We start from the raw sequence: 19,628 nt of genomic DNA, 5'->3' as shown, positions 1-19,628 counted from the left end.
TTCCCTCCTCGGCCCACCTCCGGTGCCCATCTTCTGGTATATAAGTGGTTTTGACCTAGAAAAAATCACAATAATACTTTCGGGATGGAGCACTGCCGCCTCGAGGCGGAACTTAGGCAGGAGCACTTTTGCCCTCCGGCGGAGCGATTCCGCCAGGGGAACTTCCCTCCCGGAGGTGGAAATCGTCGTCATCACCATCACCAACAACTCTCCCATCTTGGGGGGGGATCTCCATCAACATCTTCACCAGCACCATAGTTCATCTCTTATATTCAATCTTGTTACCAGAACTATAGATTGTTGCTAGGGGGTGACTAGTAGTGTTGATTACATCTTGCAGTTGATTACTATATGGTTTATTTGGTGGAAGATTATATGTTCAGATCCATTATGCATATTAATACCCCTCTGATCATGAGCATGTTTGTTGATTGTGAGTAGTTACTTTTGTTCTAGAGGTCACGGGATAAATCATGTTGCAAGTAATCATGTGAATTTGATATGCGTTTGATATTTTGATAGTATGTATGTTGTGATTCCCCTAGTGGTGTCATGTGAACGTCGGCTACATGACATGATGCGGAGCATCCCAAGGTCATCCCCATGGACCTACCATCGTCTCACCAAGTGCCTAGCGGACCCATGACACGAGCACGTGCAAGAGCTCTCGAAACCGAGGTGACATCTCTCCTCTCACAATTCCACTTCGATGCACATGAGACATGGCTACTACCTCATACGTAGACATTGTGCATACTCGGGTATTAAGGAGTTAGCCATGAAGAAGCTAAGGAGCAAGGAGAATCAGAAGAAGAAGATGGACGTGAAGACGGAGAAGAAGAAGAGCTGTGGAAGAAACCCCAGCCTCCGGACGACAGGTCAGGACCGGACGTCCGGAGCCTGAAGCCCCAGCCACCGGACGACCGGTCGGGACCAGACGTCCGGCGCCTGAAGCCCCAGCCGAGCTATAGCGAGCAGACGTCCGGCCCGGACCGGACGACCGGTGACCCCGCACCCGAGCCAAACGAGCGGAAGTCCGACGCCACCGGATGACTGGTGACCGGACGACCGACCACTTCCGAAAATCCGCTACTTCAACATCCGAGCCAGAACAAGCGGACGACCGGCGACTACCGGACATTCAGCCGCCCGTGAGCCACCGGACAACCGCCCCCCAGCGGATGTCCGATACTTGTTTGTGCATAGGATTCGGGCCCGAGGCCCATGTACCCCCCACTTCGTCCCCTTTTGCACTAAGACTATAAATAGACCTCATATTCCTCCTAGCTAGGGTTAGCAAAGGATTAGCTCATATTCCGTGTGAGAGCTTTGCTCATCCACTTGGTTACCTTCTCCTCGGAGATAGCGCCTCCTCGGAGAAGATCCCCCAAGCGGATTCAGGACTCCTTTACGAGAAGAACCTCAAGACCTCCTCACGGAGAAGACCGGCTACCTTTGTATTGTCCCTAGTTGACCGTGGATTGTGTGAGCTCTTAGTTACTCGAGGATCTAGCATATGTGTGACTATCTTGTGTTTCCCCTCGTGATTTCCCTCGTGTTTCCCCTCATGTTCTTCGCGAGATCCACTCCTTTCGTGAAAGATCGGCCGTATAGGGTTCTACCCTACATTATCTTGGTATCTAGAGCCACATTGATCACGATTTCGGAGCCACCCCATTGTGTTTCTAGCATTGTTTTTTTGTCCAAATTCGAAAATCCCCACAAAAATAGCCCAATTTTATTTGTGATTTGTTGGTGTGTTGAAATTTTGTTGGATTTGATCCATGGATTTGCTTTGACTTGAGTGGATCTAGCTTTCCCCCCTTTCCCCACCTTTTCCATCCACAAAATCAGCCGGATTCGACGAATTTTGACCTCTCCATCACGAACCCTAGCTGTTCTTCCCGTGCCCAAAATTTCGCCCAGGCACCGGACGTCCGACCGCCTCCGGACGTTCGACGACCGGACGACCGGCCCATCCCGGATGTCCGACGTTCCCTGACAAAACTGAAGTTTTTTCAGTTTTGGTCACCACCACCGCCCCCACTTCCGCATACGCACTCCCACCACCTATACACCATCATCACTTCCGCATACCACCACCATTGCTTGCCCGTTTCGCACTCTGACACGTTTTGCCACTTAGAGCTTTGAGAATTTGAGTTGTGGTTCCGTGTCCTATTGTGTTTCGGCTATTTAGGTACGGTTCGACATCAACATCACCGCCGCTCATCTTCGCCACAGACGCGTCATCAACAACAACCACCTCGACTATATCTTGGTATTCGTGCGAACATTTTGACACCATGCTGTACGCAAGAAACGGTAACCTCACCTTGGTATTGGACAAATCATTCTTGCCATTACATTGATAGCCATCATAGCCTTACTCCTTTGTGTCGCTTACCCATCGAGACTATCTTTTGAGTACTGACGGCAACGAGTCTTGTGCACATTAGTGATCATACTTCCCATAGCATACATACATCATTGGTGTATATCTTGGTATCATCACTTGTGTCATGAGATTGTCATCGCATACACAATTGCTATCTAGGTTCGTGAAGCATTGCATGAGAAAAGAGCTCAAACAACAAAGAACCAAACAAGCTTTTAAGCAAAAGGGAAAGATAAGCAAAGAGCTTTTAAGCAAGAACCATAGCATCATACAACATTAAGATTGTCATACTAGATCATCTTGGATCATATCATAGAAACACCTTACATAGAGCATACTTGGGGTAGAAGTCATTGCATTTTTGCTTAGTAGGTTGTGCACAAGTTCGTATCTGCCTATTGTGCAATCGTGCTAGCATCTCTCTAGTGTTGTGCAACAAGAGCATTTTCGTGGATTCCACATTTTGGCTCACCCTTGGTTCTAGTACCCCACTTATCCCTTTGCGTGTGTGTTTCCGTGTACCTTATTGCTCGGTCTAATTGTTGCATTGCAAACTTGTGAATCTTTTCCAACATTATTGAAGCTCACTTACAATTGCATCAAATTTTGTGCCACCATCCTAACCAAGCTCCACCATAAGCTTTTACTTGTGTAGGTGTGAGAAACCGATAATGATTGGTACCAATTGTGCTATTTCCTTATTCCACACTGGAGTGATCATTGATCCACCTTCAACTTCGGTCAAGGTACATTTGGTATACGTTCTTGTCTTTCTACCACTCACATTTTTCTCTTGGAATGATGGATAGGCCAAGTACCTCTACCAACCCACTCTTCATTGAGCATGACGAAGACATGAACTCCTACGTCACCAAGAGACACCTCTTTGGTGCACAACGTGCTTTGCATCAAGAGAAACAAGCAATGAGTGAACGCATGGACAACCTACCGACTTGCGACTCTACGAGCAACGTACAAGGGACTACTTCGACCACAAGCTCGATGATCAGAAGCAAGAGAACGACGCAAGAATGGACGAGATTCGTGCTTTATTGCTCAACCGCTCTTCTTCCACTTCGTCCTCATCAAGACGGAGCTGCTCAAGTCGACACTCCGACTTCACCCTCTCCGGCTCAAGTACACCGACATCAAACACTCTTCGACGTGCCGCGCGCAATGATCGTCAAGCAAGCCTCAATCCTCTATGCGACACCGACTCTCAAGAGCTCTGACACCGTCAAAGCCAAGCTGCCTTTGCGCAAGCACGAGAACAGCAACGACAACACCAACATGAAGAGGAAGAGGGAGCGCGTCTACACCAAGATGCACAAGATGCCGAGGCACAACGCCAAGAACAACAACTGCATGAAGCTCAAGCACTTGAGGCACAACGTGCCTTTCGAGATTCAAGTCACGCTGTCGCCACATGTAATCACCATCGGTGTGAACAAGAAGAAGCACTTCGCAAAGAAGTTCACGAACGAAGATATCAAGCTCGCGTGCAACGTCAAGCTCGACAAGTACCTCCACAAGCTCGCCAAGAACATGAAGTTCGCCAAGATCATGAAGACAATGGAAATCCTCCACGACAAGGGCAACATGAGGTCGATAACCCTCCTCGCCAAGATCACAACGAGTTTGACAATCATCAACAACATGGGCGTCATTATCCCTGACCCCAACACAATGAAGAGCAGCACTACGGCAAGCTAAAGTTCACCATGCCCAAGTTCAATGGAAGCAACGATCCCGAAGAGTACCTTTCATGGGCATTGAAGGTCGACAAAATCTTCCGCTTGCACAACTATGAAGTAGAGAAGAAGATCGCGATGGCATCCCTTGAGTTCCAAGACTATGTCCTCATTTGGTGGGAACAAGTCATCGAGCGCGGTGAGGCAAGAGGTGAACCACCCATCACTACTTGGGCGCAAATGAAGGATGTCATGAGAGCACGCTTCGTGCCTACCTACTACAACCGCAACCTCTTCAAGAAACTCCAACTACTCAAGCAAGGAACCAAGAGCGTTGAAGACTACTACAAGGAGATGGAGATTGCCATGATAAGAGCCAATTTCACGGAAGATGATGAGCAAACAATGGCACGTTTCTTGAATGGACTCAATCATCCTATCAAGAAGATTGCCGACTTCCAACCATACTCAAACCTCATCGAGCTAGTGCATCAAGCTACCAAAGCGGAATGCCAAGTGCAAGATGATTTCAAGTATGCCAAGTTCTCATCCAAGACATACGGCTTCTCCAACACCCAAGCTTCAACGACTCCAACACGGTCTACCGAGCCTTCTACAACCAACGTCGACAAGTCGAGTTCCAAGAAAACTTCGACTACTGCAAGTCATCCTACTACAAGCAACTTCAAGCCGAGAGCTTCATCATCATCAACCCCCACCGATGAGACCGTCAAGACAAGTTCCTTCAAATGCTTCACATGCGGAGGACGAGGCCACAAGTCCTACGAGTGCACCAACAAGCGGACCATGATCCTCAATGACGACGGCACTTATGACTCAATGAGTGAAGGAGAAATGGAAGCCCTTGAGCAAGTGGCCATACTCCGGCAAGTGAACGATGAAGAGGAACAAGTCTTTTGCGATGAAGATTCAAGTCTCGCTATAGTTGTCTCCAAGGTCTTGACTCTTCAACATCACCAAGAAGAAGACCAAAGATTCCATATCTTTCATACCAAGACCGGCATCAAAAAAAAGAAAAGGAGCGCCAAAAAAACAGAGCGGAAAAAGAAAAGGAGCGCCAAAAAACAGAGCGGAAAAAGTTCCAGAGTGTGCTTTTCCCTTGTTTACGTGCAGCGCCGTGATTTTGTTAGTGTTCTAGACTCGCGTCTCTAGCACGGTCTAGCCTAGGACCAGCACAGTACCGTCGTTGAGCGTTTATTCAACTTTGCATCTCTGAATTGATTATTGCTGGCCCTTTTTGCTACCATATTATAAGCCTTCCTAGCCACACATACATCTACGTCGTGCGTTTGACTCTCCCTGGTAATCGCTCTATCCAAGCTTTGAGAGTTTTGATTACGACGGTTGCCGATCACCGCCTGCTGCTGGGTAAGAACTGGTAAGAATTTGAGATTCGCTTGACGGATTTGTGACACCCACCACCACCTTGTTAGTAGTCTGTAGGATCATATTCTTGTGTGTTTCTATTGCTGCTAACCATGGCATGATCACAAGCCGATGAGACTGACTGGGAGAACATGACGAATAAGGAGTTGCATGATAAATTTTAGCAAATGATGAGTGGAAAGGTGCAAGATGTGCTAAACAGATTTGAAGAGGCCATGGAGAAGATAGATGGCATGGAGAAGACGTTCAAAACAAAGCTCGATAACAAGTTTAATGAATTGCTCGCGCGTCTTTCACCACCACCACCGGCTGCACCTAACGCACCTCTACAACAACAACAACGACGACGACGACGACTACCTCCACGTCGTGAAACAGCCCTCCGCCGAGCGAGCCGTCTCCCTCTTGCGCCTGGCCATACTGTTGGTGCTGCTGTTGATACTTCTGTGGCTCCTGCTGCTGATGCGGAGGAGGAGGACTTTGCGGGAGATTACGAGGATGAGGTTGATCAAAATCAGAACTAAGTGCAACCACCAGGTCGTCCACATGCAAATAGTGGCAATGGTGGGGCTCCCCTCAGGTACGAGATCATGACCATCTCCCTAAACTAAAATTGAATATTCCACCATTAGAGGGTAGATATGTTCCTGATATATATCTTACTTGGGAGTTAGAAACTGAACAACGATTTACATGTTTACAATATCCTAAGGAGAGACATCTTCTTGCTGTTGTTTGTGCTTTCACTAGCTTTGCATGTGTTTGGTGGTCTGAACATTGTAGATTATATCCTATTCCAGCTACTTGGGCTGCTTTGAAAACTGCTATGCTTACTCGTTGGGTTCCACCATATTATCAACGCGAATTACTTCAAAAATTGCAGCGTTTAAGACAGGGAAAAAAATTCTGTAGAAGAATATCATCAAGAATTACAAATTGGCATGATTAGATGTGGTATTGTTGAGGAGAATGAAGCTATGCTTGCACATTTTATGGGTGGATTAAATAGAGAGATTCAAACCATTCTAGAGTATAAGGAGTATAATAATATCACTCGTTTATTCCATCTTGCTTGTAAAGCTGAACGTGAAGTGCAAGAGCAACAGGAATTGGCGTGAACTAACTTTTCTGCAGGTCGATCTTCATCATGGACACCATGTGCATCCTCTACTTCCACTGCACCAGCACCTCCATCAGGTGCCACCTCCAGCCGTGATACAAGAAAGCAGGCACAACCACCACTATCTGCCAAGAGCACACCTGCCGGGCCTGCGCAGAGCTATTCTTCTTCCATGGCATCAACAAGGAACACAAGTGATATTATTTGTCGTCATTGTAAGGGAAGAGGACATTTTGCGAGAGAATGAAAATCTCAGCGTGTGATGATTGCAACTGAGGATGGTGGGTATGAGTCCGCTAGTGACTATGATGAGGAGACTTTGGCTCTTATTACACATTAAGAACATGGTGGAGATGATTCTGATCATGAGATGCAATACATGGCTGCTGAAGATGCTGACAGGTATGAATGTTTAGTTGCTCAACGTGTTTTGAGTGTGCATGTCACACAAGTTGAGCAAAATCAGAGGCATAATTTCTTCCACACAAAGGGAGTTGTGAAGGAACGTTCTTTTCGCGTCATCATAGATGGAGGGAGCTGCAACAATTTTTCTAGCATGGAGATGGTGGAGAAGCTATCTCTCACCACAAGACCGCATCCACATCCTTACTACATCCAATGGTTCAACAACAACGACAAGGTTAAGGTAACACGTACTGTTCATGTGCATTTTAGTATCTCTACATATGTTGATTATGTTGATTGTGATGTGTTACCTATGCAAGCATGTTACTTATTACTTGGTAGACCATGGCAATTTGATAAATATTCTGTACACCATGGTAGAACTAATCAGTATACTCTTGTTCATAAGGACAAAAATATTACTTTGCTTCGTATGACTCCTAATTCCATTTTGAAAGATGATATTAACAGAGCAAATAATGCAAAACAGGAGCAAAATAAGAGTGAAAATCAGATTGTGGCAAAAGAATTTGAGAAACAAATGAAGCCTAATAATAAACCATCTAGTGGTGTTTTTGAAATTAAATTGAAAAGTGCATGTTTACTTGCCACCAAATCTGATATTGATGATCTAGATTTTAGCAAATATGTTTGCTATGCTTTTGTGTGCAAAGAGGCATTATTTTCATTCGAGGACGTGCCTTCCTCTTTGCCTCCTGCTGTCACTAACATTTTGCAGGAGTTCGCTGACGTATTTCCACAAGACGTGCCACTGGGATTACCACCTATTCGAGGGATTGAGCATCAAATTGACTTAATTCCCGGTGCATCATTACCCAACCATGCACCATACTGTACCAATCCAGAGGAGACGAAGGAGATTATGCGTCAAGTACAGGAGCTGCTCGATAAAGGTTATATACGCGAAACACATAGTCCTTGTGTTGTTCCTATCATTTTAGTACCGAAAAGGATGGTACGTGGCGTATGTGCGTTGATTGTAGAGGCATTAATAATATTACTATTTGTTATCGTCATCCTATTCCTAGGCTAGATGATATGCTTGATGAATTGAGTGGCTCTACAATATTCTCCAAAGTTGATTTGCGTAGTGGATACCATCAAATTCATATGAAATTGGGAGAAGAATGGAAAACCACATTTAAAACTAAGTTTGGATTATATGAGTGGTTAGTCATGCCTTTTGGGTTAACTAATGCACCTAGTACTTTCATGAGATTAATGAAAGAAGTTTTACGTGCTTTCATTGGATGATTTGTGGTAGTTTAAGTTGATGACATATTGATTTATAGAAAATCTTTGGAGGAACATTTGGAACATTTACGTGCTGTTTTTATTGTTCTACGTGATGCACGTTTGTTTGGTAACCTTGGGAAGTGCACCTTCTGCACCGACCAAGTATGTTTTCTTGGCTATGTTGTTACTCCACAGGGAATTGAAGTTGATAAAGCCAAGATTGAAGCTATTGAGAGTTGGCCGCAGCCCAAAACGGTCACACAAGTGAGGAAGAGTTTCCTTGGCCTCGCTGGTTTCTATAGGCGTTTTATGAGAGATTTTAGCACCATTGCTGCACCTCTCAACGAGCTTACAAAGAAGGATGTGCCTTTTGTTTGGGGTACCGCACAGGAACAAGCCTTCATGGTATTGAAGGATAGGTTGACACACGCTCCTTTACTCCAACTTTCTAATTTTAATAAGACTTTTGAGCTTGAATGCGATGCTAGTGGAATTGGATTAGGAGGCGTGTTATTACAAGATGGCAAACCTATTGCATACTTTTTTGAAAAATTGAGTGGGCCTAGTCTGAACTATTCTACTTATGATAAAGAATTATATGCTCTTGTTAGGACCTTAGAAACATGGCAACCACCAGAACTACATGCAACCACCAGCACCACCACCACCACCACCACCAGGTCATCCTCATGCATATCATCGCAACGGTAGGGCTGCACCACCACCTGAGATATGAGATCATGACCATCTTCCTAAAATAAAATTGAATATTCCACTGTTTGAGGGTAGATATGTTCCTGGTATATATGTTCCTTGGGAGTTAGAAACTGAACAATGTTTTACATGTTTACAATATCCTGAGGACAGACATGTTCCTGCTGTTGTTTGTGCTTTCACTAGTTTTGCATGTGTTTGGTGGTCTGAACATTGTAGATTCTATCTTATTCCAGCTACTTGGGCTTCTTTGAAAACTGCTATGCGCACTCGTTGGGTTCCACCATATTGTCAACATGAATTACTTCAAAAATTGTTGTGTTTAAGACAAGGAAAAAATTCTATAGAAGGATATTATCATGAATTACAAACTGGAATGATTAGATGTGGTGTTGTCGAGGATAATGAAGCTATGCTTGCACGTTTTATGGGTGGATTAAATAAAGAGATTCAGACCATTCTAGAGTATAAGGAGTATAATAATATCACTCATTTATTCCATGTTGCTTGCAAAGCTGAACGTGAAGTGCAGGATCAACAGGCATTGGCGCGAACTAACTTTTCTGCCGGTCGACCTTCATCACGGACACCGCGTGCATCCTCTACTCCCACACGTCCTACTGCAGCACCACTGACTTCAGCCGCCAATTCCAACCGAGATACAAGAAAATAGCACCACTGTCAGTGTTAAAACCGGTGGATCTCGGGTAGGGGGTCCCGAACTGTGCGTCTAAGGTCGATGGTAACAGGAGACATGGGACACGATGTTTACCCAGGTTTGGGCCCTCTCTATGGAGGTAATACCCTATTTTCTGCTTGATTGATCTTGATGAATATGAGTATTACAAGAGTTGATCTACCACGAGATCGTAATGGCTAAAACCCTAGAAGTCTAGCCTATGTGATTATGATTGTCTCTGCCTCTACGGACTAAACCCTCCGGTTTATATAGACACCGGAGGGGACTAGGTTTATACAAAGTCGGTTACAGAGAAAGGAATCTTCATATCCGAACGCCAAACTTGCCATCCAGGCCACAGAGAGTCCCATCTAGACACGGGTGAGAGTCTTCGGTCTTGTATCTTCATAGCCCATCAGTCCGGCCCATGTCCAATAGGCCGGACGCCCGAGGATCCCTTAATCCAGGACTCCCTCAGTAGCCCCTGAACCAGGCTTCAATGATGAGGTGTCCACCGTGCAGATTGTCTTTGGCATTGCAAGGCGAGTTCCTCCTCCGATACTCCAACACAGTCTTCAAACACAACGAACGTGTCCGGATCTACAAAACAAGTACCACACACAACCACAGAGAGTATAACATTTCACGAGTCTAATCTGCTGACAACTTTTTGGTAACATGATATCACGTCCCTACCCGGTTATTATTTCGAACCGTTTTTCGGCCTACCACTCCATATTTCGAGATGCGGTTTTATTGGCATGTCTTGTCAAATCAGAGATCGTGTCCCCTTATTGCAGGATTCTCATCAATACGGGTATGGGTAATCCAACCGTGCCACCAACACGGCCCCTGGGGAATAGGCAAGTTTTATGGCAAGTGGGGAGGCGCTTGATATTCACTGCCTTTATAAGGACATAAGGATTCACATCTTTCACCCACGCCTTCTCTCTTTCCGCCTACCCACTCTAGAGCTCCAGTGCCCAAGTTCTCATCTTTTCTGCCTCAAGAAAGCACTCCGACCATGTCCGGAGCGCAGGGCAAGTGGATGGCCTCCACTGTCAAGGAGAAGGACATCACCCAGCTTCGGGAGGCCGGATATTTGGCCAAGGAGGTCGCCCATCGGCTTCCGACCGAGGGACAGATCATCCCTACCCCGAAGCCCCATGAGAGGGTAGTTTTCATCCCCCACTTCGTCCGCGGGCTGGGATTTCCACTCCACCCCTTCGTCCATGGGATCATGTTCTACCATGGGTTGGATTTTCATGATCTGGCCCCAAATTCCTTCCTCACTATCTCGGCATTTATCGTCGTGTGTGAGGCCTTCCTCCGCACCCAACCCCACTTTGGATTGTGGCTAAAGACCTTCAATGTGAAGCCGAAGGTGGTGGGCGGCCAACACGCAGAGTGCAGAGGCGCCATGGTGAGCAAAATGTCCAACGTCCCATGGCCCAAAGGCACCTTTGTGGAGACCGTCAAGGGGTGGCAGAAGTTGTGGTTCTAAATCACAGAGCCCCGCGACACTACCTTGGCCATGGCTCCTGAATTCAAATCCGGGGCCCCAATGCGGCTTACCTCCTGGCAAGAGAAGGGCCTAGATTGGTCCTTGTCGGACGAGCTGACAGTGCTTCAGACGCGCATCAGGAGCATGATGGACAAGAACGTCAAGCTAGTTCGCAGGATCCTTCCATGCCAGAGCCGGGCTTGCCACCTGTGGGAGTTCGATCCGGCCAAGCACAAGACCTTGCAACGGTTCTTCGGAACTACGCACGAAGATATCTGGAAGGTGCTCTTCAAGGCCAACGAGACATGGCCGAAGACGACTGAGGACCGTGGGCACGACCTGGCCCATCCCGCTAGTTCGGTAAGTTTTCCGTGTTTCAAGGTGTATCCCTTACTTGCTTACTCAAGGAGGATGTGCAAACTTCCCTATTTGTTTTTTCAGGGTTGGACGAAGAAGGCGGAGCGGATTCAGTGTCCGGCTCTGCTGCCCGAGGAACCAGCCATCCCGCTTCTGATGAAGATGCTGGTTTCGGCGCCCTACAAGGCGCCGGAGAAGAAGGCCAGGAAGAAGGCCAAGGGGACCAGAGGTGGCCTCCGTCCCAAGGGTACTTCGGACATGGTGTCCGAAGATGCCGAAACTCACTCCTCCGCTGCTGAAGATGATGAGGAGGAAGAAGAGGAAGAAGGAAGCAACTCCCCCTCCCCGAGCAGGGAAAGAAGAGGGCGGCCTCCACAAATCTGGAGGCGGAGGCGTCCAAGAAGGGGAATGTCTCCCTCGCGGATAGCTCCACGTGGGACATCGATAGCAGCCCTGAACGGCGCCCTCGAGACAAGCCCCTGGCCGAATCGTGAGTATTTAAAGACCCCGACGCATTCATATATCAGCCTCTTCATAAATTTAACATGTTGAATCATGTACTTGCAGTCTAGCTCGTTCCGCCCTCGAGCGATCCTCCTCTTTGGGGAACTCGCTGGACCCGAAGGTGATGGAGAGCGGGTTCCTTCCAGCGGCCTCCTCTCCCAGGGCCATGGATGACACCGAGGTGTTGTCCCGAAGGATCCCAGGCCAGGGAGAGATGCAGGAGGCCGTCAGGGCGGTGCCAGAGGGTGAGACCTCTGCCGCCGGACGCATAGGGGAGCAGATCCCCATGGAGACTGGCGATGGGGGCCATGTCTAATTCGGCCCCTAGCCGAATATGGCCCCGGAGACCTATACGGCTCTGGAATCCAGCCAGCAGCCTCCTTCATCGGAAGGAGGAGTGCCCATTCCACCGGTGACCTCTGTCCAACCAGAGGCACCGGATACTCTACTGGAAGCGCTGCGAAGTGCTTCCATTGTTGAGGAACACCGTACCCTCATGGGTGCGGTGATTGAGAAGATTCAGTCTACGAAGAGCCAATTGAACGAAGCCTGCACAAGCCTTTTAACAGGCTTTGAGGTAAGCAATGCAATTTGTGAAAAGAAAGTCACATTATAGATAGTAGCCCCTGAGACTCTGTCCGGTGTTCGGAAAGAAGAGCCGAACAGAGGATCAAATAGTTTTTCATAGGAGACTAACTAGATATGTCTATGTGAATAAGAGTGCGTCACTGCTAGCCGCGACTTCTCATGCTGCCGAAGTTTCTGTACTAAGGCTGAGTCTGGAGCGGGCCGAGGAAGAGCTCGGTCGAGTGAAAAAGCAGCTGGAGGACAAGCAGGGTATATAATGACCTATTCAGGTATAGCAAGATATGAATTGCTTGTGTTGATCGTATGATAATTTCTAGGAGCAGCGTCCAAGGTGGAAAACCTCAAGGCAGCGCTGGCCAAAGCCCAGAAGAGGGCGGCAGATGAATAGGCCGCCCACAAAAAGCATGAGGCCAGGGTCGGTGAGATCCAACAGGAGCTACAGGACGCCCTAAAGAAATGCAAGTCCTTGGAGAGCAAGAATGCAAACCAGGAGTCCGAACTTGCCAAGGCCCGTCAAAGTGCATAAGAGGCCCGGGTCCAAGCCTAGGGTGCCCTCCAGGAAATCCAACAGGCCATGAAAATTGCGGCTGGTAAGGCTTTTATTATGCAGAGCAAGTATGTGAAGAAGAGATATCTCTTGCTAACCGGGATCTGGAGTTCTCCAAGGGCGTTTGCGGATCTTCCATGCAGTGTTTCTGACGCTGCAGAATTCTTTCGAGCCGAAGAGGGGAGCTCAGCAGAGAAGCTGTTCTGGTCGCAATACCTTGCGCCAGAACATCCGGTGCCCTTTAGCGAGCGAGCTGCATAGGGTGGCTGAACCAGCTATGATGGATTTAATAGTCTGGCTATGGCCTGCAGAAGCTATACCCAGCAGCTACTTCGGACTCGTGAAGCGTCCGGTCAATGTCTGCCCTCGGCTTGACACCATCAAGCGGTCGGTCTACATAGAAGGTGCGCGGATGGCCTTCACCCGTGTCAAGATACAATGGGCGAAGATGGACGCCGTCAAGCTCGCGACTGAAGGACCGCCCGTGGGCAAGGAGCACTGCACGCCCGAGCTGTATTTTGAAGATGTTCTGAAGGAATCCCGCATTGTGGCGGAGCAATGTGCTAAGGACATTATTTTTGAATGAATACATTCATGTTATCCCATCCTGTATGATGAAAACAAGGCTGATATGTAATATAATGCTTTGCTGCTTATTATTTAAAATTTTACCTCCTGTGCGGCCGTTTTATCAAGTCTGAGAGTTGGCCAGTCGTCGGCTTCAGCCCCCACGTAGGTAGTACGGGGCTGTTCGGGATGAATCTAAACACTCTTTATCCAAGAATTTGGTCCTTGAAGGAGGTATTTAGCGCAACGAACCAGGCAATCGAACTATGTGGCTTTATCACTCTCACTTAGCCATAGGAGTTTGACAATAAAAATGTAGGTGCAACCCCTAGTATCCGAACTAGGGTGTTGTAAACACCTGATCAGATAAGAACCGATTCATCGCATGCGGAAAAAATCGCTAAAGATTTGAAACCTCCAAAGAGCTGACTGGCTCACGCCGCATCATGACAACAGTCAGTTTTCGGCTTTCTCTACTGAGGTGCTCATCCGGATAAACCAGGACACAATCACAGTAGTTCTCCCTTTACTACCCTAGCCAATATAGCGGAACGTAAGGTAGTAAGCATAGGAGCCGGGCAAACCAACTATTGACCAAACACATGATTCGGAGCCAATGCATATAATGCTAAATTCGGGGTGCCGGACTATACTGTAAAAAGTGTTCGGACTTTGTTGCCGTATTATGGGGCGCAACGAGGGCCCTGGCGGATGATAGCGTACCAAAGTGTACGGGTGCGATTTGATAAGATTATCAAAAGAGCAAACTAGTGCCGCAGAAGTTGGGCTGCAAACTGTTTCCATTATAGTTTGATTAATATGTTAAAGTGTATTTGTACAAGTAGTGCAATAAGCAACAGGGCTATTTAATATGCCACAACCAAGGGAGAGCTGTGTGCGGGTCCTGAAAACGGGTATAGTGATCGTTGAAAGAGATCACCTAAAAATTTCCCTTATACGTGAGTGCTTTTTGCCTTCTTCGTGTATCTATCCTTTCGAAAGGACCTGTGATCAGGCCGTCAGGGAAGGCCTATGGAAAAGAAACCTGAAAAGGGGAAAAGAGAAGGAAAAAAAAAGAAAAAGTATGTGTGTCCAGGGGAGGTCGAACCATATTATGATTCACAATCTAGTTATGCCTCCGTCTATGCCCATGGTATTTTGCGTGCGTAGTTATGTACGCGTGGTACGAACGCGTCACTTGGTAGGGACTGGGACGGAGGCCGAATTGCTAGTCGGGCTCTTGATGAGGTGGGCTGTCCTGCTGCGGAGTAGTCCGGACTCGTTTGACGGTGTCCGGGAGCTCGGCCACCGAATTGAGGTTCTTCTTGAAGAGGCCGCTCTATACTTCTGCTGCTAAAGCAGCAGTCTGCTCCTCGGTACGGAGGGAGCGTTCCGTTTTTCCATTGACTATTATGACGCCGCGTGGTCCGGGCATCTTGAGCTTGATATAAGTATATTGTGGCACCATGTTGAATCGAGCAAATGCGGTTCGTCCCAGTAGTGCGTGATAGCCACTACGGAAGGGGACGATATCGAAGATCAACTCTTCGCTTCGGAAGTGGTCCGAGGATCCAAAGACAACCTCTAATGTGATTGAGCCCGTACGGCGGGCCTCTACACCTGGTATGACTCCTTTAAATGTAGTCTTTGTGGGCTTGATCCTTGAGGGATTAATACCCATTTTTGCGCACTGTATCCTGATAGAGCAGGTTTAGGCGGCTGCCACCATCCATGAGGACTCGCGTGAGATGGAATCCATCAATGATTGGGCCAAGGACCAGTGTAGCTTAACTGCCATGACGGATACAGGTCGGATGGTCCCTGCGATCGAAAGTGATTGGGCAGGAAGACCATGGGTTGAACTTTGGAGCGACTGGCTCCATCGCGTAGACGTCCCTGAGCGCACATTTGCGCTCCCTCTTGGGGATATGGGTAGCGTATATCATGTTCACTATTTTAACTTGGGGGGGACTTCTTTTGTCCCCCTGTGTTCGGCGGACGGGACTCCTCATCATCGTCCTTGCTTTGCGACCCCTTCTCCTTGTTCTTGGCATTTAATATGCCGGCCTGTTTAAAGACCCAGCAGTCTCTGTTGGTATGATTGGCTGGTTTGTCTAGGGTGCCATGGATCTGGCATGGACGATCGAGTATGTGGTCCAAGCTGGATGGGCCCGTATTGTTTCTTTTATATGGCTTCTTCCGCTGGCCAGACTTGGAGCCACTGAATCCCGCATTGACCTCTGTGTCTTCGTTATTGTCACCATTGTTTCGACGCTTGTGCCTGTTGCGTCGGGGCTTGCCGTTGCTGTTTTTGGTCTTAGAGGTGCCAGTCTCGCTTGCAGTGCTTTTGCTACGGGCTAGCCAACTATCCTCGCCTGCACAAAAATGGGTCATGAGTGTCGTGAGGGCTGCCATGGACTTCGGCTTTTCTTGGCCGAGGTGACGGGCGAGCCATTCGTCGCGGATGCTATGCTTAAAGGCCGCTAGGGCTTCGGCATCCGGACAGTCGACGATCTGGTTCTTTTTAGTTAGGAACCTGGTCCAAAATTTCCTGGCTGACTCTCCGGGCTATTGAACTATGTGACTTAAATCATCAGCATCCGGAGGTCGTACGTATGTACCTTGGAAGTTGTCGCGGAAGGCATCTTTCAGGCAGACTGTTTAACTAGTGACGAGCTGGCCCTTTGAGTTTTAGCGGGAGGTATTTGATGGCATGAAGGTCATCACCGCGGGTCATATGAATATAGAGAAGAAAATCTTCAATCCATAGCGCGGGATCTGTTGTTCCATCTTATGATTCGATGTTCACGGGTTTAAACCCTTCGGGGAATTCATGCCCCATTACTTCATCAGTGAAGCAAAGAGGGTGTGTGGTGCCTCTATATCCGGCCATATCGCGACGTAGCTTAGATGGAGTCCGTCTGCGGCATTCGGCCTGGGCGTGATTACATATCGGGCCATATCGCGACGTAGCTCGGATGGAGTCCGTCTGTGGCATTCGGCCCGGGCGTGATTAGGCTTGTCATGTCTGAATAGATAGTTGTCGTCATGTGTCGGGGCACGCCCCCGCGATCCGTAGATCGATATGTATGTCCTGCTCTACTATCCAGGTCCTGCCGAAGGTCATATGTATATGCCCAAGCTATTTTGTCCCTGCCTTTACAGGGAGGTAGTATCGGCTGGTGTTCGGCTTGGGTTGCCGCTTTGTCCTGACCACGTGGTGGTCGGTCAGCCGCATTGTGCGCTGATGGCACGGGCTCCAACGCCTCGTCATCAAATTGAGGTAGTAATTTGCACTTTGGGTAACTTTTGGGCGGTCGCTCGAGGCCGTATTCCTCGGCTGCCAGGACATTGGTCCATCTATCATTGAGCAGATCTTGATTAGCTTGAAGCTGTTGCTGCTTCTTTTTCAGGCTTGCAGTGGCTATTAGCTGACGCTTAAAGCGCTCCTGCTCGAGAGGTTCCTTAGGCACGATAAAATCCTCGTTGCCGAGGCTCACCTCATCCTCGGAGAGTAAAATATAATTACTGTCCTCCGAGTCTTCGTGCACGGCCTGTTCATCAGGGCTGACTTGCCCATCATCCCATTCGTCCTGTTCGGAAGTTGGCTCGATGGGGTCTTCATTGTCTCCGGCATCGTCTAGAGTATTATTTTCCCCTGTGCCAATATTGCCGTCTTTTTCACGGCGTGACTTAGAATGGCGCCGCTGTCGTCGGCGCTTTGGCTGTGTCTCAGGAGGTTTATCTTCCACTGGGTCTTCTTTGTCATCGTCGTTAACTTCTTTGGGTGTGTCCACCATGTATATGTCATAGGAGGAGGTGGCCATCCAGCCCGATAAATGGCGGGTTTTGGGCCTCTTCGGCAACGTCGTCCATACCATCGATGTCTCCGGAGTCGTAGTCGAGCATGTCAGTTAGACCTTCGACTGTGGCTATTAAGTGGGAGGTGGGTGGAAAGTGAAATTCCACGTCATCAGCCCCTAGTTAAAACTGCATATAATTCAGCTGCGGGTCCCCTGCTAAAGAGAGGGTTTTTAATGAGTTTAGCACATCGCCTAAAGGTGAGTGCCAGAATATGTCTATGGAACTGAATTCGGCGATCGACGCTTGGTATTGCTCGGCGGACGCGGATGCATGTAGTTCGGAACCAGTGACCGGAGATTAATCCCGGGTCCGGTGACGCATACCCCGCTCGAAGTTGGGGCTATGTGCGGCTCCAACACCGATGAGTCTGCGGCTCCCATGGCGGGGTTAAGCTTCCCATCTTCGGATGGCACAAGCTGCTTCGGATCTAGGGCCGGAGCGCTTACAGGCGCAATCTCTTGGGTATGGTCTGATGACAGATTTAGGTCATGTTCATCGCGGTGGCAGGGAGCGGCAACCATGGGCTCAAATCCGTCGAAGATCAAGTCTCCACGGATATCAGCGACGTAGTTCAAGCTTCCAAACCTGACCTGGCGGCCATGGGCATAGCTGTCGATCTACTCTAGATGGCCAAGCGAGTTGGCCGGCAGTGCGAAGCCACCGAATACGAAGATCTGGCCAGGGAGAAAGACATCCCCCCGGGCAGCGTTGTTGTAGATGATGGATGGAGCCATCGAACCTTCTAATGATGACACAGTGGAACTCTCAATGAAAGCACCAATGTCGGTGTCAAAACCGGCGGATCTTGGGTAGGGGGTCCCGAACTGTGCGTCTAAGGTCGATGGTAACAAGAGACAGGGGAGACGATGTTTACCTAGGTTCGGGCCCTCTCTATGGAGTTAATACCCTACTTCCTGCTTGATTGATCTTGTTGAATATGAGTATTACAAGAGTTGATCTACCACGAGATCGTAATGGCTAAAACCCTAGAAGTCTAGCCTATGTTATTATGATTGTCTCTGCCTCTACGGACTAAACCCTCCGGTTTATATAGACACCGTAGGGGACTAGGGTTATACAAAGTCGGTTACAGAGAAAGGAATCTTCATATCCGAACGCCAAACTTGCCATCCATGCCAAGGAGAGTCTCGTTCGTACACGGGTGAGAGTCTTCGGTCTTGTATCTTCATAGCCCATCAGTCGGACGCCCGAGGACCCCTTAGTCCAGGACTCCCTCAACCACCACCACCATCTGCCATGAGTACAGCTTCTGGTTCCGCACAGAGCTCTTCTTCATCCATGGCATCAACAGGGCAAACACATGATATTATTTGTTGTTGTTGCAAGGGTGGAGGTCATTATGCGAGAGAATGCCCATCTAAGCGTGTGATGATTGCTACTGAGGATGGTGGGTATGAGTCCACTAGGGACTAAGATGAGGAGACTTTGGCTCTTATTACAAGTGAAGAACACGGTGGAGATGATTCTGATCATGAGATGCATTACATGGCTCCTGAAGGCGCTGACAGGTATGAATGTTTAGTTGCTCAACGTGTTTTGAGTGTGCAGGTCACACAAGTTGAGAAAAATCAGAGGCATAATTTCTTCCATACAAAGGGAGTTGTGAAGGAACGTTCTATTCGCGTCATCATAGATGGAGGGAGCTGCAACAACTTGGCTAGCATGGAGATGGTGGAGAAGCTATCCCTCACCACAAGACCACATCCACATCCTTACCACATCCAATGGTTCATCAACAGCGGAAAGGTTAAGGTAACACGTACTGTTCGTGTGCATTTTAGTATATCTACATATGATGATTATGTTGATTATTATGTCGTACCTATGCAAGCATGTTCCTTATTACTTGGTAGACCATGGCAATTTGATAAAAATTCTGTACAACATGCTAGAAATAATCAGAATACTCTTGTTCATAAGGATAAAAAATATAACTTTGCTTCCTATGAATCCTGATTCCATTTTGAAAGATGCTATTAATAGAGCTAATAAAGCAACACAGGAG

This window comes from Triticum aestivum, chromosome 4A, assembly GCF_018294505.1.
Source record: "Triticum aestivum cultivar Chinese Spring chromosome 4A, IWGSC CS RefSeq v2.1, whole genome shotgun sequence".
NCBI classification, from domain to species: Eukaryota; Viridiplantae; Streptophyta; class Magnoliopsida; order Poales; family Poaceae; genus Triticum; species Triticum aestivum.
This window is presented reverse-complemented; position numbering follows the sequence as displayed.